Genomic DNA, 16,366 nt, shown 5'->3' with positions numbered 1-16,366 from the left:
GAACTAAGATCCCGCATGCCACACGACGTGGCCAAAAAATGAATAAATTTTTTTTTTTACAGTGATTTCTCATGTGATTAACCCAGTCACATACTTCAGGGACTGACTGAATGCTGAGGCTTGGCCTCTCTTCCCCCCTTACACACACAAAGCTTTAGCACCTCATATTTCACACGGAATAGAATCTTTGTAACATGTGGTCATGAAATCGCCTCAAAGCCCAGACCAACCAATCCACTGCTCTAAGGCAGGGCCACATCCCAAGCTATTTGAGATCAGGATTAAAAAATAAATCTGCCCCGGGCAGCTGTTGCTCAGGATACAAATAGCAACAGTTGCTACGGTGCTTAGCTCTCTCTCACTGGATTCCACGGGGTATGGCCACACTTATGTTCCAACCTCAAATGCTGACAGAGTATTAACAAGGCTCACACAGCACATAATCATGTGACAAGGAGACATGGTTCTAGAAAGAACATCTCCCCACACACAAATGGTAGCCTAAGCAAAGAAGTATACTTCTAAACAAAAGGCACTACCTACAAGATTTAAATAATAGCCAACATTCATGGAGCACTTACTCTGAGCTCTAAGTACTTTCTGTGCACAAACCTGTTTAATCCTCCCAACCACTCAATACAGCAGATATTTTATTATCCCCATTTTATAAAGAAATCATCACAGAGAGGTTAAATAACTTACCCAAGGCTACAGAGCTAGCTAGTGGCGATTCAGGATGTGAGTTTGGAGAGTCTAGTTCCTGAGCCCAGTCACCCATCAATTAAATACTCCCTACATGCAGCGATCACCAAGGCAAACACGGTAAGGCATTTCTATGCATATGCATACATATGTGCATGTAAATGCACATTTATGACCACTGCCCCCCAAAACTGTATCACAGGCATTGCTCAGAACTCTCCTTACAACATCTGAAATTAGGAACTATGAGAATTATAGTTCCTAAAAGATGAAAGACCACACACAAACTCTACCAAGAAAATGGAAATTAGTGTCATACTTCGTGAACCAGATTCCAGGTTTCAGTGGCTCAGCAATGAGGACAATAACAAGATGTAGGATATGACCTCTGAAGTAGACTTTACCACTCAAAACCACGGTTAAAATAAACACTTTCTAACCTTTAGGAAATCCGCTGTCATAAAACTTTTAAGCCACATTTCATTAAATCTTTGGCTACTCACTGGTAGTACCAATTCTGCCAAGAATGATTTAAGAAAGGGCAAGTTTTCAGATCCTACTCCTTTGTTCCCTTTTCTCTAGTAAAGAAAAAGAAAAACTATGCCAGTGAGTAACTTCCTTGATTCACACGAAATCCTTTTCCTCTTCCTCAATATACCCTTCTCCCAGATCTTTGAAACTTCTGAAACTAATAAATTTTCCTAACTTCCATCTTCAAAACCAAGCTGCTTTTTATTTTTATCTTTTTTTTTCTTTCCAGCTAGTATTCATTCCACTCAGCACATGGATGCATGAATTCATTTAACAAACTTTTTTGGGGCACATTTGCTGTGTATTAAGTGTTAGATATACAAAGAAAGATAAGAAAGATACAACCTTTTTTCTTTTTTATTGAAGTAACATTGGTATATAATGTTAGATAACTTTCATGTGCACAATATTATATTTCTACTTCTGTATACACTATACCAAACTGCCTTTTAAATAACTGCCTCCAGGCAACAAAAATATCTTTAACATAAATAAGTAAATCAAAATATAATTTTAAAGAGCCATTTATATAACAGTTATGTCAAACAAGATGAAATTTACCCACAATATTTAAAAGATTTTAATTCCTAAATGAAAGATAGTTATATTAAAGACACCTTGGAAAAATGCAAAATTCAATATTCTTGTTACCTGACTTAGGGGGGGAAAGTGTAAGCAGAAAGACTCAGAAGGTATGGGTCATTTCTATATGTTAGAATGGGTGGTAGTTACAGAGTTGTTTTATATTATTCTTTATATTTACATATACATTGTATTATCTTGACTATTTTAAATATTTACTAGCAAAAATTTTTTTAAACTCCAAAACTCTGCAAAGGAAAAAAACTGTTATAAGGATAAAGTATTAATGACAGCGCTTGAGCACATCAGAAGCCCATGAACTCCACTATTACTTCCATGGACAATGAATTAATATTTTCATATGTGCCAAAGGATTTTTCTTTCTGAATAACAGCTGTGATCCAACTCACTTCCTTTAACCCAACTAAGAAACAGGATGTTTCCAACCATTAATAAAAATCGGGAGGGGGGAGAGAGAACATGTAATAGAAAGGGTATAGGATTTGGAAACAAAGGACCAGCATCAGTAAGAACAATTAAGAAATATATTTAGATTTAGGGAATTCCCTGATGGTCCAGTGGTTAGGACTCTGCGCTTTCACTGCTGAGGGCCCGGGTTCAATACCTGGTTGGGAACTAAGATCCCACAAGGCACACAGCGCAACCAAAAAAATATATATATATATACATATATATATATATATTTAGATTTTTCTGTGACCTTGGGTATTGCTACTCTTTTGTGTCCCCTCTAAAACTGAGGTAAAGGGGCTTCCCTGGTGGCGCAGTGGTTGAGAATCTGCCTGCCAATGCAGGGGACACGGGTTCGAGCCCTGGTCTGGGAAGATCCCACATGGCGCGGAGCAACTGGGCCCGTGAGCCACAACTGCTGAGCCTGTGCGTCTGGAGCCTGTGCTCCACAACAAGAGAGGCGCGACAGTGAGAGGCCCACGCACCGCGATGAAGAGTGGCCCCCGCTTGCCGCAACTAGAGAAAGCCCTCACACAGAAACGAAGACCCAACACAGCCAAAAAAAATAAATTAATTAATTAATAAAAAATTTTTTTTAAAAATTAAAAAAAAGAAAACTGAGGTAAGGGACTTCCCTGGTGGTCCAGTGGTTAAGACTCTGCGCTCCCAATGCAGGGGGCCCAGGTTCGATCCCTGGTCAGGGAACTATATTCCGCATGCCACAACTAAGAGCCCACATGCCGCAACTAAAAGATCCCACATGCGGCAATGAAGATCCTGCATGCCGCAACTAAGACCCAGCCAAACAAATAAATAGTTAAAAATAAAACTGAGGTAATACCTAGTTCACAGGATTAATTGAGTAAAGCACTACACAAATGTTAATTTTCAAAACTAGGTATTTTATCTTGTTTTAAATTCTCCCAATGTTTGGTGGGTATGATAACCATATTCCGTGGTTTTTAAACCAAAGCAAGCAAAGTTCACTGATAAATAAGCTAAAGCATAATATAAGAATTCTACTTCTTGGCAAGAGTCAAAATGCTACATTGGAGTCCTTTAGATGTGCCATCAAATCTCTGGTGCTCCTACCACATTAAAAATCCCTTCAGTACATGGACCATGTCTTATGGGTCCTCTACACTGCCCTACACCAAACAGGCACGCAGATGAATGTGCTCCACAGGTCATGTGTAACTTTAATTTCATTAAATCTTGTACCATTTTCAGGAACCTAAAAGGAAAAACCAAAACAGTATATACCTATGCAATATACACATAAAATACCAGTAAATTTTATTAACTTTCACAGTAAGAATATAGAGAGAATTCTATCACTGAAAAGACTGGGCAATATTTAACACAGTGATTCTTGTATCAAAGTCAACTGAGCTAAAACACAGAGTGCAGGACTTCTAATTTGTCTCCCAGAAAGCATGCACATATGACTGGAATTCTAGTAATTAATGAATATGTTCAACATATAAACCATATTTTCACCAATGTAAAAGCTATTATAAATATTTATGCCTCCCAGGGTCAAGTGTTATCAGTGGACAGAGTTTGTCTCAGACAAATCAACAATTTTTCTTCAAGGAATGGACTCCTGGCATATCTTTGAGGACTACAGTCAGAACATAACTCTATTTTAAGTGCTGTATACTTCATAGTGCTTTATTTCCTATAAAAATCACCATTTCATGCCACTTTTCAAGACCCCTTTTAAACTCCTTCTGCACCTGAGGCCTCTTCTTCTATCAAGATTTCTCTGGACACACAGTATACTCCACATCTGGACCCACCTCCACCAGCAATTCTCCACATCTGATCTACGTTGTCAGTTCTACTTTCAAAATGTATCCAGAATCCCACGACTTCTCACCACCACCATCAGTACCACCCTGGTCAAGCCACCATCTCTCTCGCCTGGATGACTGCAATACCTCCTAACTGGGCTCCCCACTTTTCCCCTGGGCCCCTGAAAAGTCTCATCTCCACACTGTAGATAATGACCCTTCTCAGACGTAATCCAGATCGCCTCCACGGCAAACCTCAGTGAACCTTGCGATCATACACTGAACAAAACTCCACTCCCTCTGTGACCTCCTCTCCAAAGATTCAACCTTTACCCCAGTGCCACTGGCCTTCTTACTAAAGACACATTCTCATTTCAGGGTCTTTGTACTTACTGCTCTGCCGGGAATGCTTTCTCCCAGGTATCTGACTCGCCCACTCCCTAACTTCATACAGTTCTCTATTCAAACATCACCTTATCAGACAGCCCTTTTCTGACCATTTAATTTAAATCAGCATTCACTTCACTCTCCATCCTCTTACCCTGCCTTATCTTTCTTCATTGCTCTCATGACCACCTGACTTATTATATGAGTCACTAGAATGTTAGTTCCATGAGACCAGAACTTCTGTTTCATTCACTGTTCTATCCCCTAGTTCCCAGGACAGTGCCTGACATATGGTAGATACTCAATATATATCCAAAAAACTAATGAATATGTTAGTTTCATCTTTCCTTACAGATTGTCACTTCTTTGTGGCTGGAAACCAGGACCCCTCTTTCTATATCACTCACGGTACTGACTTCATAAGTAGGTGACGCTTATTTGTGAACTGGAATGTAGCTCTCTCAATACCACTTGCTTACTGAGTCTTTTCTCCCTGAGCAACCAACTAATTCAGCTTCTGGCAAGAATCATTAACCTCCGGGAAAGGAGGTATCTAAATTCCAGTCTAGAGAACAGAAATACAACAGGGAACAAGAGGAAAGATTACCAGGTTTTAAATAGTACAGGCAAAAGAAGATGTGCTGATGGAGGTCAGCAGGAAGGGCAAGGATAAAGGAAAGTACACTGGGGGCAGAAGAGTGGAATAGGTACTAGAAATCCCTCTTCTTCCCCAGGTCTTTACAATTGTCTTTTACACTTTGTATTTCACAGGAAATATGGAATCTCATGGCAGACAGAGGTATCTTACCACATTAAAATCTACTGCTGCAAAATTTTCTCCAGTGTCTCGGATATGACAAGCTTGCCTCGCATAATGATTCTTGTGTAGGTATGAAACAAATTCTTGACCTCACACACAAGACACACACCCAAGAGGCACTGCCATATGGTAAAAACACCAAAAGACGTAAATAAATGCTAATATTCTCAGCATTCATCTTTCCAAGTAGTTCCCCTGAAACATACATTCAATTAGAAGGGTGAGGTGCTCAGCACCTGGCTCAATGCCCAGCACAGAGCAGGGATTATATAGGAACTGGCTGAATCACTGTTGAATATCATAGCTACATCCAGGATGGTGCATCACTCAAAGCCCAGATGTTACAACAACATCCATGCAGACAAGTCCATGTTCCTGATCTTTCTGCCTATCTTCCAGTAGTCCCTGCCCCTTTGCCCTGTGTACTTGTACTCAATGAGCTCCCAAGTCTGAAATAATGCTAGTTTCCACGCTGACATTACTCTTTCTCAAAGGAAGGGTTATCACAAAAGATCCCAAGATCCTATTTTAAGAAAGGAAAAGGTAAGAGCCCTTTATTCACTGGGCATATTTATTGAGCACATTTATTAAGCACAAACTATGTACCAGGCACTGGGTTAGGGATACAATGGCAAGCAAAAGAGTTATTTCCACCCTTCTAGAGCTCAGAGTCAATGGAGGAGACAGACATATAATCACACAAAATAAATACATGCTTTCAAATTATGGTAAGATCCATGCTAGATAAGCATGGGGTCCTATAAGAACATATAAACAGAAACATATAAAAGGAAACATATATAAAAAAGACAATTTTTTAGTCAGTAAACTCTGATTTGGTGAAAGAGAAGGGGGAGCTGAAGGATAAGAAGGAGATAGTTAAGGAAAGCCGAGTGATGATAATATCAGCCAACACCTACTGAATGCTTACTATGTTCCAAGCACTGTGCTAAAGCATTACATGTACACACTCATTTAATCCACACAATAACCTAACGTTATTATCATCTCCATTTTACACTTGGAGCGCCTGAGTTGCCCAAGGCCAGAGCCTGAACTGAAATTTGGACCATCTGGCTCCAAGGCTCTGACCCACTGGGCAATGTGTATCCCAGGCCAGGGAACTGCATTAGGAAGCCCTGGGGCAAAAAGAAGGATGTGAAACCCACGTACTGGTTTGACAGGTGTAGCTCAAGTGCAGTGAGCAGCAAAGGGTAGAAAAGCACTAAAATCTCAGGGTCGTGGACAGACCTCAAGGAGCTGGTGAACCCCTGAGCAGTGAGAAGTCACTGGAGTGGCTTGATTACAGTGATGGATGGATTAAAGCATGGAGACTGGATTGGAGGAAAGCATGAATGGAAGTGTGGAGACCAATTACACAGAACACAACCACTACTGCAGAACATCTTTGCCATTTACATAATGCCTCCCATGAGAACTGCATCTGGCATCAGAAATCCATGAGTTTCAGTCTGTGGCATCTGTGGGGGCCTGGAGAAAGAAAGGTCCATTCCTATATCAAAAGCATTGTGTTTCTTGATCCAAAACTGAATTTTATCTTACAATTTGACCCAATATTCAATGATCAAAACCTGAGTTGATCTAGAAAATATTTCTATAAGACATTATTAAATATTTTAGCAGTGAAGGAAATAGAATACTGTAGAGGCTTTGATCTAACTCCACCCTAAGTATCCAATATTATCCTAAGGTCCATCTATAAACTCAGCACATAACTATCAGTAAGCCTCAGTTTTCTTATCTGTAAAATGGGTAAAATAATAATAGTGCCTAACTTTATAGAACTTGTTGGGAGGATTAATCACTAATCGATGTCAAGAGTTTTAGCTTAGGGCCTAGCACAAAGTAAATACTCAAAATATTCTTTCATTTAGGAAATACTTGGGTGCCTACCATGCCCCAGGCCTGAAGGTATGTAGTGAAAAAACAGTCCCTGCCTTGAAGGAGCTTACATTCTAATCAGGAAGTCAGATAATTAACTAATAGAGATAGTACAACCTGGAAGAAAAATAAAGAAGACTTAGGAGATATAACGTGACAATGGAGGTAGCAGGAATGACTATTTTAGATAAGAGTGGGCAGGCTGCCACATTTGAGCAGGGACCTGCATGACATTTAGGGCACGGCAAGTCCACCAGTGTAGCCAAAGGAGTAAACTATAAGGGCATGTGAAGTCAGAGGGCTAGCCAGAGGCCAAATTTCTCTGGGGCCTGTGGCCAAGGTGAGGGTTTTCAGTTATATTCTAAAAGTGATAGGAAGCCAACAAAGGACTTGAAGCACAAGGTGACATAATCTGATTTACATTTCTAAAATATGACTCTGGCTACTACATAGGAACAAAAGCAGAAACAGAAAGATAGGAAGCTACTGGAGTGTTCTTGGACTAGAGTAGAAATGATAAAAAGTAACCAGATTCAGGAGAGACTGTGAAAGCAGAGACAACAAGACTGACTTACTGATGAATTACAGGTGGCCTGTAAGAAAAAGGAGACAAGAGTGACCCCAATATTTTTGGTCTGAGAAACTAAAGAATGGGTAAGAATGAACGAAGAGCCACTTTGGTTGGGCAAGGAAGGGAAATCAGTTCTGTTGAAGACACGCTGAGTTTGAGATACTTCTTAGGCCTTTAAGTAGAGTTAAATTAGCAGCAGGGTAGACAAGCGTGGAGTTGTACAAAGGGGTCCAGACTGGAGAAATGAATTTGAGAGTCATTGTCACCTCAATGACATTTAAAGCCTTGAGCCTAGATGAAATCACTTAGAGAGTCTGTCTTCTCTGTAGACAGAAAAGAGATCAAAGAGAAAAGACAAGGTCCTGGTGTACTTTTAACACAGGAGGAAAGGAAGAACAGACAATGATGGCCAGGGAGGAAGGAAGGCAATCAGGAGAGCATGGGGTCCTGAGAGCCAAGAGACAAGGGAAGTCAACCTATGTTAGCTACTATCATCACAGTGTTTATTATCATAACCACCTTCTGGACTCCCAAGAGGAAGAGTTTTTGTCAGGCTATCACTTGACTTTCCCATAACTCAGTCCGGCTCATCCTCACCTCTGGGCCTTGGCTCCCATCACCATCCAGATCTCATCTGGTTTCCAGGCTGTTTTCTTAACTCTCCCTTCATTAATCAGAAAGGCAGCCTCAGAACTGAAGATCTGATTGTATCTTTTCCCCGGTCCACAGGGGAGAGGACATCGAGTTTATCCTCTCCCTGTACCTTGCACACCTTTCCCCTTGTGCCTTCAGACTTTTTACTCTTCATGCTGTAGCTGACATTCCTTACCTTAGGAGAGCAGGAGAAGAGTGAAGAACAGGACAGTACCTTTCACGTAAAGGCTTGAAGACCGTTATTCAAGATAAATGGCATGCCTTTAAAATGACTCCCATAAAATGTTCCATAGGCTTTAGTTTACTGATGAACCGCAAGACTATCTTCTCTTTCTTAGAGTGCCTTCAAGTCAAAATTAGCCTTACGAAGTCTGCTAAGTCCCCCAACTTTACCCCCCTTTTTCCTTGCCTTCTTTACAACTTTGTTACTCCAGCATCAAGATGCAGAAATAATGTTTTAATTACTAAGTCCTAGAAAACAAGGCAGTCAAAAAAAGATTTGTACTTAAAAGCCCTTTTATTCTCCAGAATAAATTTGTTTATCTAATATCTCAAAGTCTCTATGCAGCAATTACACTGTTGTTGGCAAACTATTAAAGATTTTGCTTGCAACTACAATTAACATATCATCGTGGCAACAGTGTAACGTTATATTAACTTTTCTCTGATGGCATGTTTTGAGCGTGTTAAAAATCCCAGTGATTAAAAAAAAAAAAAAAAATCCCAGTGATATCTTCAGCACAAACTTCCTCTTCCAAAAACTTTCTACTATATCCAAATTCAAGAAAAATGGCACACGATTATTTTATATACCATTTATATTCCAAAACCATAAAACCAAGCCCCAGAAGCATCCTCTCCCCTACTTAGAATAATATATTTCTGAAAATATATTAAAATGGCATAAAGCATATTGCCATAAAGTAGATTTGAGCAAAAGACCTACAATCATAAAATTTCTTGATCTTTTAAAATAACAAAATTAGATTCTAAATCTTATAAAACAGGATAAATGTACTATATGCATTCACTACACAGCTGACCCTTGAACAACATAGGTTTGAACTGTGTGGGTCCACTTATATGTGGATTTTTTCAAAAGTGAATAGTACAGTACTACACGATCTAGGGCTAGTTGAATCCATGGATGCAGAACCGCAGATACAAAGGGTCGATTATAGATTACAGGTGGATTTTAAACTGCACAGAGGGTCGGCATTCCTAACCCCCTTGATGTTCAAGGGTCAACTATATACTCAATCCCAGAGTATTAAACATTCAAATGGAAAAAAAGAAGAAAAAAATCTACCAACTCTGTAGTGTCACACTGTCATCAAGTGAGTATAAAATAAATATGCTAGCTATAATAAACATTAAACAAACTCTCACTTAACAACAATTCTGCTCTTCCTAAGCAAATTTTGAACGACTCTGAAGGGAGGTGACAGGGAAGGCCTAGCTTTTCTTCAAGCTAAGTGGTACAAAGATGTCTCAACTAATAATAATGCCCTTTTTATTAATAATTTCCCTGAATCAAAAAAGGACATCAAGATAAATTTTAACAGTTAAATTCTAAATAGACACAGACGTTCAGTCTTATTACACGGAATAGTAAAACTTAATATTTTGAGAAGCAATATATACAGGTCAGAGATTAAGAGTGAGGGCTCTGACCAAAACAGACATATGGATCAATGGAACACAATACAGAGCCCAGAAATAAACCCACACACCTACGGTCAATTAAACTTCAACAAAGGAGGCAAGAATATACAATGGAGAAAAGACAGTCTCTTCAGCAAGTGGTGCTGGGAAAGCTGGACGGCCGCATGTAAATCAATGAAGTTAGAACATACACTCACACCATACACAAAAATAAACTCAAAAATGTTTAAAGACTTAAATATAAGATAGGACACCATAAAACTCCTAGAAGAGATCATAGGCAAAACATTCTCTGACATAAATCATAGCAATGTTGCGTTAGGTCAGTCTCCCAAGGCAACAGAAATAAAAGCAAAAATAAACAAATGGGACCTAATCAAACTTAAAAGCTTTTGCACAGCAAAGGAAACCATAAACAAAACGAAAAGACAACCTACAGACAGGGAGAAAATATTTGCAAACGATGCAACCGACAAGGGATTAATTTCCAAAATATACAAATAGCTCATACAACTCAATAACAAAAAAAAAACAACCCAATCCAAAAATGGGCAGAAGACCTAAATAGACATTTCTCCAAAGAAGACCTACAGATGGCCAAAAGGCACATGAAAAGATGCTCAACATCGCTATTAGAGAAATGCAACTCAAAACTATAATGAGGTATCACCTCACACCAGTCAGAACGACCATTATTAAAAAGTCTACAAATAGTAAATGCTGGAGAGGGTGTGGAGAAAAGGGAACCCTTGAACATTGTTGGTGGGAATGTAAATTGGTACAGCCACTGTGGAAAATAGTATGGAAGTTCCTTTGAAAACTAAAAATATAGTTGCCATGTGATCTAGCAATCCCACTCCCAGGTATTATCTGAAGAAAACTCTAATTCAAAAAGATACATGCATCCCTATGTTCATAGCAGCACTATTTACAATAGCCAAGACATGGAAGCAACCTAAGTGTCCATCAACAGATGAATGGATAAAGATGTGGTATATATATATACACATACATACACACACACACACACACACACACACACACACACAAATGGAATACTACTCAGCCATAAAAAAGAATGAAATAATGCCATTTGCTGCAACATGGATGGACCTAGAGATTATCATTCTAAGTGAAGCCAGAAAGAGAAAGACAAATACCGTATGATATCACTTATATGTGGAATCTCAAATATGACACAAATGCACTTATTTACAAAACAGAAACAGACTCACAGACATGGAAAACAAACTTATGGTTACCAAAGTGGCAAGGGTGTGGGGGAGGGATAAAGTAGGAGTTTGGGAGTGGCAGATACAAAAAAAGAGTGAGGGCTCTGGAGCCAGACAGCACCAGTTCATTCTCTAGTTCTCTCAATCCTAGATGTGTGACCCCAGGCAAGTTAGCCAGTATTTATGCCCTCATCTGTGAAATGGGGAAAATAAGAGTATCTGCCATAGTATTGTTGTGAGGATTAAATGAGTTAAAGTCTGTAAGTGCCTAATTGTGGCTGGCATAGCTTAAGTGTTTATTATTGTTGTCGTTAACTACTAATCGCAGTGGTTTTCCCCCAACTAAAAGGCAATTTAAAAAGTAAAATCTGCGGGCTTCCCTGGTGGCGCAGTGGTTGAGAATCTTCCTGCCAATGCAGGGGACACGGGTTCGAGCCCTGGTCTGGGAAGATCCCACATGCCACGGAGCAACTAGGCCCGTGAGCCACAACTACTGAGCCTGTGCGTCTGGAGCTTGTGCTCCGCAACAAGAGAGGCCGCGATAGTGAGAGGCCCCGCGCACCGCGATGAAGAGTGGCCCCCACTTGCCGCAACTAGAGAAAACCCTTGCACAGAAACGAAGACCCAACACAGACAAAAATAAAATAAATAAATAAATAATAAAAATAAAAGAATTCCTTTAAAAAAAAAATACAAGTTTAAAAAAAAAAAAAAAAAGTAAAAGCTGCTTTTGTTTTCCCCTTCACCCATTTTGCCTTCTCAATTTTATTCACAGTTACAAAAGGAACTCTAGTATCAGACCAGAACAATGTCACAGGGAAACAGTAATTGTAGTTAAATCATTTCCTCTTTACGTGGCTTCTGCTAATTCTGGCAGTACAGTTTTCTGTTCTGCCAAAACAAAAGAGGCTTCCCAGACATTCCCCACCTTTCCTGGCCCTGCCCCTCAATTATTTAGATATCTCTCCTAATACCTTCATAATGGTCATCACACTGCTTTGATTACTTATCTCTAAGATGAGACTAAAAACACTCTGAGCCCGAGACTAAAGACACTCTGAGCCCCTGGTGGCCTCCCAGCCTATGTTTGCTGAGTAACAAAAATCTAATTTCCCACATATGCCCTCAAAAACCTAATTTCATATTTCTTATTCTTACCACCTATATGTACAAAGCACTCATCCCTAAACCGTACAACCAAGAACAGTTTTTAGCCCACTAGAAATGTTTGTTCATAAAATAAGCACGTTGTTGATATACTACAAAAAATTAAACCTATGAACACCAACTTAGCCTACTATACCATCGGCACGAGTAGCCCCTTTCGCGGTCTCTCTAACCACACTCCAGACTTTGTGAGCTCCCACTGCAAGTGCTTCACACTTCACTGGGCAACTACCAAAAGCTATCAGCACTGCGTTGTTGGCACAGACTTTCAAAAATGAACTCCAAAACAACTCTTGAGAATTGCAAAGAAGGCATTTAAAAAAAAAACAAAAAAACAAAAAAAACTGGGCATGGTTGCTTTCCCCTTTGAAAAAAGCAACAAATGTACATATAAAGGCCACATGAAGTACAGTCTGGATTTAATCAAGGCAACCTCAAAAGACTAAAACAGTAAGATGCAAAGCAGCAGGTTTCCTACAAGATTTTTTTCAGTCTTCTGTCTTGGCCGTTTCAGAATCCAGATGTGAAAACAACTTATTTAGGAAATTGAAGAAGTTTAAATTATACACTATAATAAAAAGCAGTTCCAAACACACAATACCAAAGGCCCCCTCCTTTAGTGACAGGTTCAACTGTTTCTGCCTATACAGTTATACTCCCATTGAAAATAACGATTTAGGTACCAAAGCTAACCACAGAAAACAATTTCACAAATAACGTTCAAATACCATCCTACGCAGACACCCAATTCCATTTGATCCTCACAACAACCTAGGAATAGCGAGCTGGGTAGGCATTAACAACATCTCCATTTAATAAATGGAGAAGCTAAGGCTCAAGTGTTTGATAACAGAGGATGAGCTAAATAATGTATGACTCATAACTACAATACAGCCACTAAAATCATGTTCCTGAAGACTACTTTAGACTTGGGAAAATTTACCCACTGCATTACTAAGGGAAAGACCAAGGAGGCTACAGAGGTTTGGCAAAGGGAGAAGGGAGGTCCCTGCACAGACTTCAGCTTTTATTCTGAGTGAAATGGGAACCACCTGAGAGTTTAGAGCAAAAAAATAATCTGACTTCCATTCTAAAAGGATGGAGAACAGATTATTAAAGGGCAAGGGCTGAAGCAAGGAGACTTGTAAGGAGGCTACTGTAGGTGGTAGCAGTAAAGGAGGTGGAAAGTAAGATTCTGGGTATACTCTGAGGCAGAGCCTACAGGGCTTTATGATGGATAGAGGATAAGAGAGAGAGTCAAGGATGTATTATGATTTTTGCCCTGAGCAACTACAAAGGTAGAGTTGCCTTTAACTGAGTTGAGGGAGAATGCAGGGGAGCAAGAATGCAAGAGGATATATCAGATATTCAGTTTTGGACATTCCAAGTTTAAAATGTTTATTTAGACAGGCAGGTAAGAGGTGCCAGGTAGACGGCTGCATAAACTGCCTTCTAAAAACAATTCCTGGTACTTCCCTGGTGGTCCAGTGGCTAAAACTCCATGCTCCCAATGCAGGGGGCCCGGGTTTGATCCCTGGTCAGGGAACTAGATCCCACATGCCGCAACTAAGACCCGGTGCAGCCAAATAAATAAAATTTTTTTAAATAAATAAATAAAAAATAAAAACAATTCCTTCCCCACCTGTGAGGGGCTTACATTCTTTACAGCAGTCCTAAGAAGTGGTTTTAAGGCTCAAGTGTCTGATAATGGGTGATGAACTAAATAAATTATGGTTCATAAATCCAACAGAATACTATATAACCATTAAAATCATGTCTTGAAGAATACTTTAAAAAATGTGCTCAGTAAGTTAATAGTAAATGAAGTTATCCCATCCAGAAGAGGGTGCAATCCAATGCCCTTCTTTAAGACCATAAACTTTATCCCAGTAGAAGAAAAACGTAAGAAACAGAGAGGGATACATTCCAGAATGTCAGCTTAGTTAAGGTGCCATATGAGAAGTCATTAAATACCAAGGAAAATTGTGAGAAGCCCATTGACAGTGCAAGACCTGGACCTTCCCTTTATCAACCCATTCCAAAAGTCGTTCTAAAGGACAAAATTGGTTTCAATCAATTCCAACTGAGTAAACATAATATCATTTCAGGGGCACCTTTATTTCCCCACCCCAGCACACACACACAGACCCCTCTCATTGCTATAGCTTCAAGTCCTGATTACAGGAAAAGTGTTTTGTGTCAAAATTTTTAAAAAGTTTAATGCCACGGGTACCCAAGCTGATTTCAATAAATTTTACTGAACTCTTCTTCCTGTGCTGTAAAAGCCTCTTCACCTTCTTATTGCTTATCTTCCTACATTCCAGTGACTAAATGAGTGTCATTTAACAAAGGTGGACATGTAAGCATTCCTCTCTTTGGAAAAAGAAGTCAAAAAGTGGTTCGAAGGTTTCAGAAAGAGGGGACAGGAGGCAAATTTCGTGGACTTGTGCTTATCATATGATACGCCCTGGTCACTGGTCTAAATAGGCCTGGGTGCACAGCATCTCAATTTGCAAGATTAAGACTGTTTTTTTCCTTTGCTTTTATGCTTTTTTAATTAAATGTTTAGTAGATATACTTATAAAATATATGTAGAGTTTAAACAGTAACAATAAACAAAACCCCAGGTACCCACCAGCCCATTACAGAACATGACTCTCACCTCTGTAGCTCCACTGTATGACCCTCCCAGATTTCTTTGCCCACCATCTCTCCACTGAGGCCTGCAGAATTTTGTCATTATTGCCTTACTTTTCTTCATAGTTTTACCCTATGTGTTTTTATGGAGTAAAGAATAGAGAGAACAGTTTTGTATGTTTTTAAATTTATGTAAATAAAATACATCAACTGCTTTTGCAACTTGCTTGTATAGCTACAGTTTATGATTTCCGTGTGTGTGTGTGTGTGTGTGTGTGTACGCAGTAATTCCTCTCTTCTTTGCTATGTACTATTATGTAAATATACCATGATTTATTTATCCATTCCCCTGCTGATGGATACTGGGGGTTATTTCCAGTTTTGGACTCTAAGAAAAATAGTGCTGTTAGGAGTTTAAATGCCAAAATATTCAGCAGTCTTAGTGACTCTCAGTGAAATTCATGACATTGGTAGAGGTTACTGAGAGATGAATGACTGGGCATGAGTGAGATACACAGTTCACCAAATGAATCTTAACAAAGGGTAGGTAAAAAACTGCACATTGCATCTCTATGGTTAGAGCACATGGTGTCGAGGTGAAGAAGTAGTAGCTGAAGAGCTGTCCTTATCCTACTCCTCCAGCCACACGTGAAGCACTTTGGGTGTTATATTTTGGACTTTACACCTTAGTCTGACCTAATCATGTCCTGGCTTATCCTGAAAAGACTTAAGGAGACATTTTGATGCTAGGCTAGTGCTTCTTAACCCTTTTTGGGGACAGAGCTCTCTTTAAAAATGTACTGAAGCCGGGACTACCCTGGTGGCACAGTGGTTAAGAATCCACCTGCCAGTGCAGGGGACACAGGTTCGAGCCCTGGTCCGGGAAGATCCCACATGCCGCGGAGCAACTAAGCCCATGTGCCACAACTACTGAGCCTGTGCTCTAGAGCCCACGAGCCACAACTGCTGAAGCCCTTCAGCCTAGAGCCCGTGCTCCGCAACGAGAGAAGCCACCGCAATGAGAAGCCTGTGCACCGCAACCAAGAGTAGCCCCTGCTCACCACAACTAGAGAAAGCCTACACACAGCAACGAAGACCCAACACAGACAAAATTAAAAAAATTTAAAATGTACTGAAGCCAAGACATGGAAGCAACCTAAATGTCCATCAACAGACAGATGGATAAAGAATATGAAAAAGAATATATATGTAACGCAACACTGTAAATCAACTACACTTCAATAAAAAA

The 16,366-nt window shown here is 39.7% G+C and overlaps 1 protein-coding gene and 1 non-coding gene across 13 annotated transcripts in view; one reads left to right on the top strand and one right to left on the bottom strand.

Moving 5' to 3' along the window:
* KIF1B (kinesin family member 1B) overlaps window positions 1–16,366 on the bottom strand; it is a 147,617-nt gene that overhangs the window by 109,067 nt on the left and 22,184 nt on the right. The gene's annotated exons all lie outside the window — the stretch shown is intronic.
* TRNAG-CCC lies at window positions 2,919–2,991 on the top strand. The gene has a single exon. It is a non-coding gene; the product is annotated as a tRNA-Gly (tRNA).

The sequence above is a fragment of the Balaenoptera musculus genome, chromosome 1, assembly GCF_009873245.2.
Source record: "Balaenoptera musculus isolate JJ_BM4_2016_0621 chromosome 1, mBalMus1.pri.v3, whole genome shotgun sequence".
Lineage (NCBI taxonomy): Eukaryota > Metazoa > Chordata > Mammalia > Artiodactyla > Balaenopteridae > Balaenoptera > Balaenoptera musculus.
The sequence above is the reverse complement of the archived record's forward strand: the minus strand, read 5'-3'. Positions and strand labels throughout refer to the sequence as shown.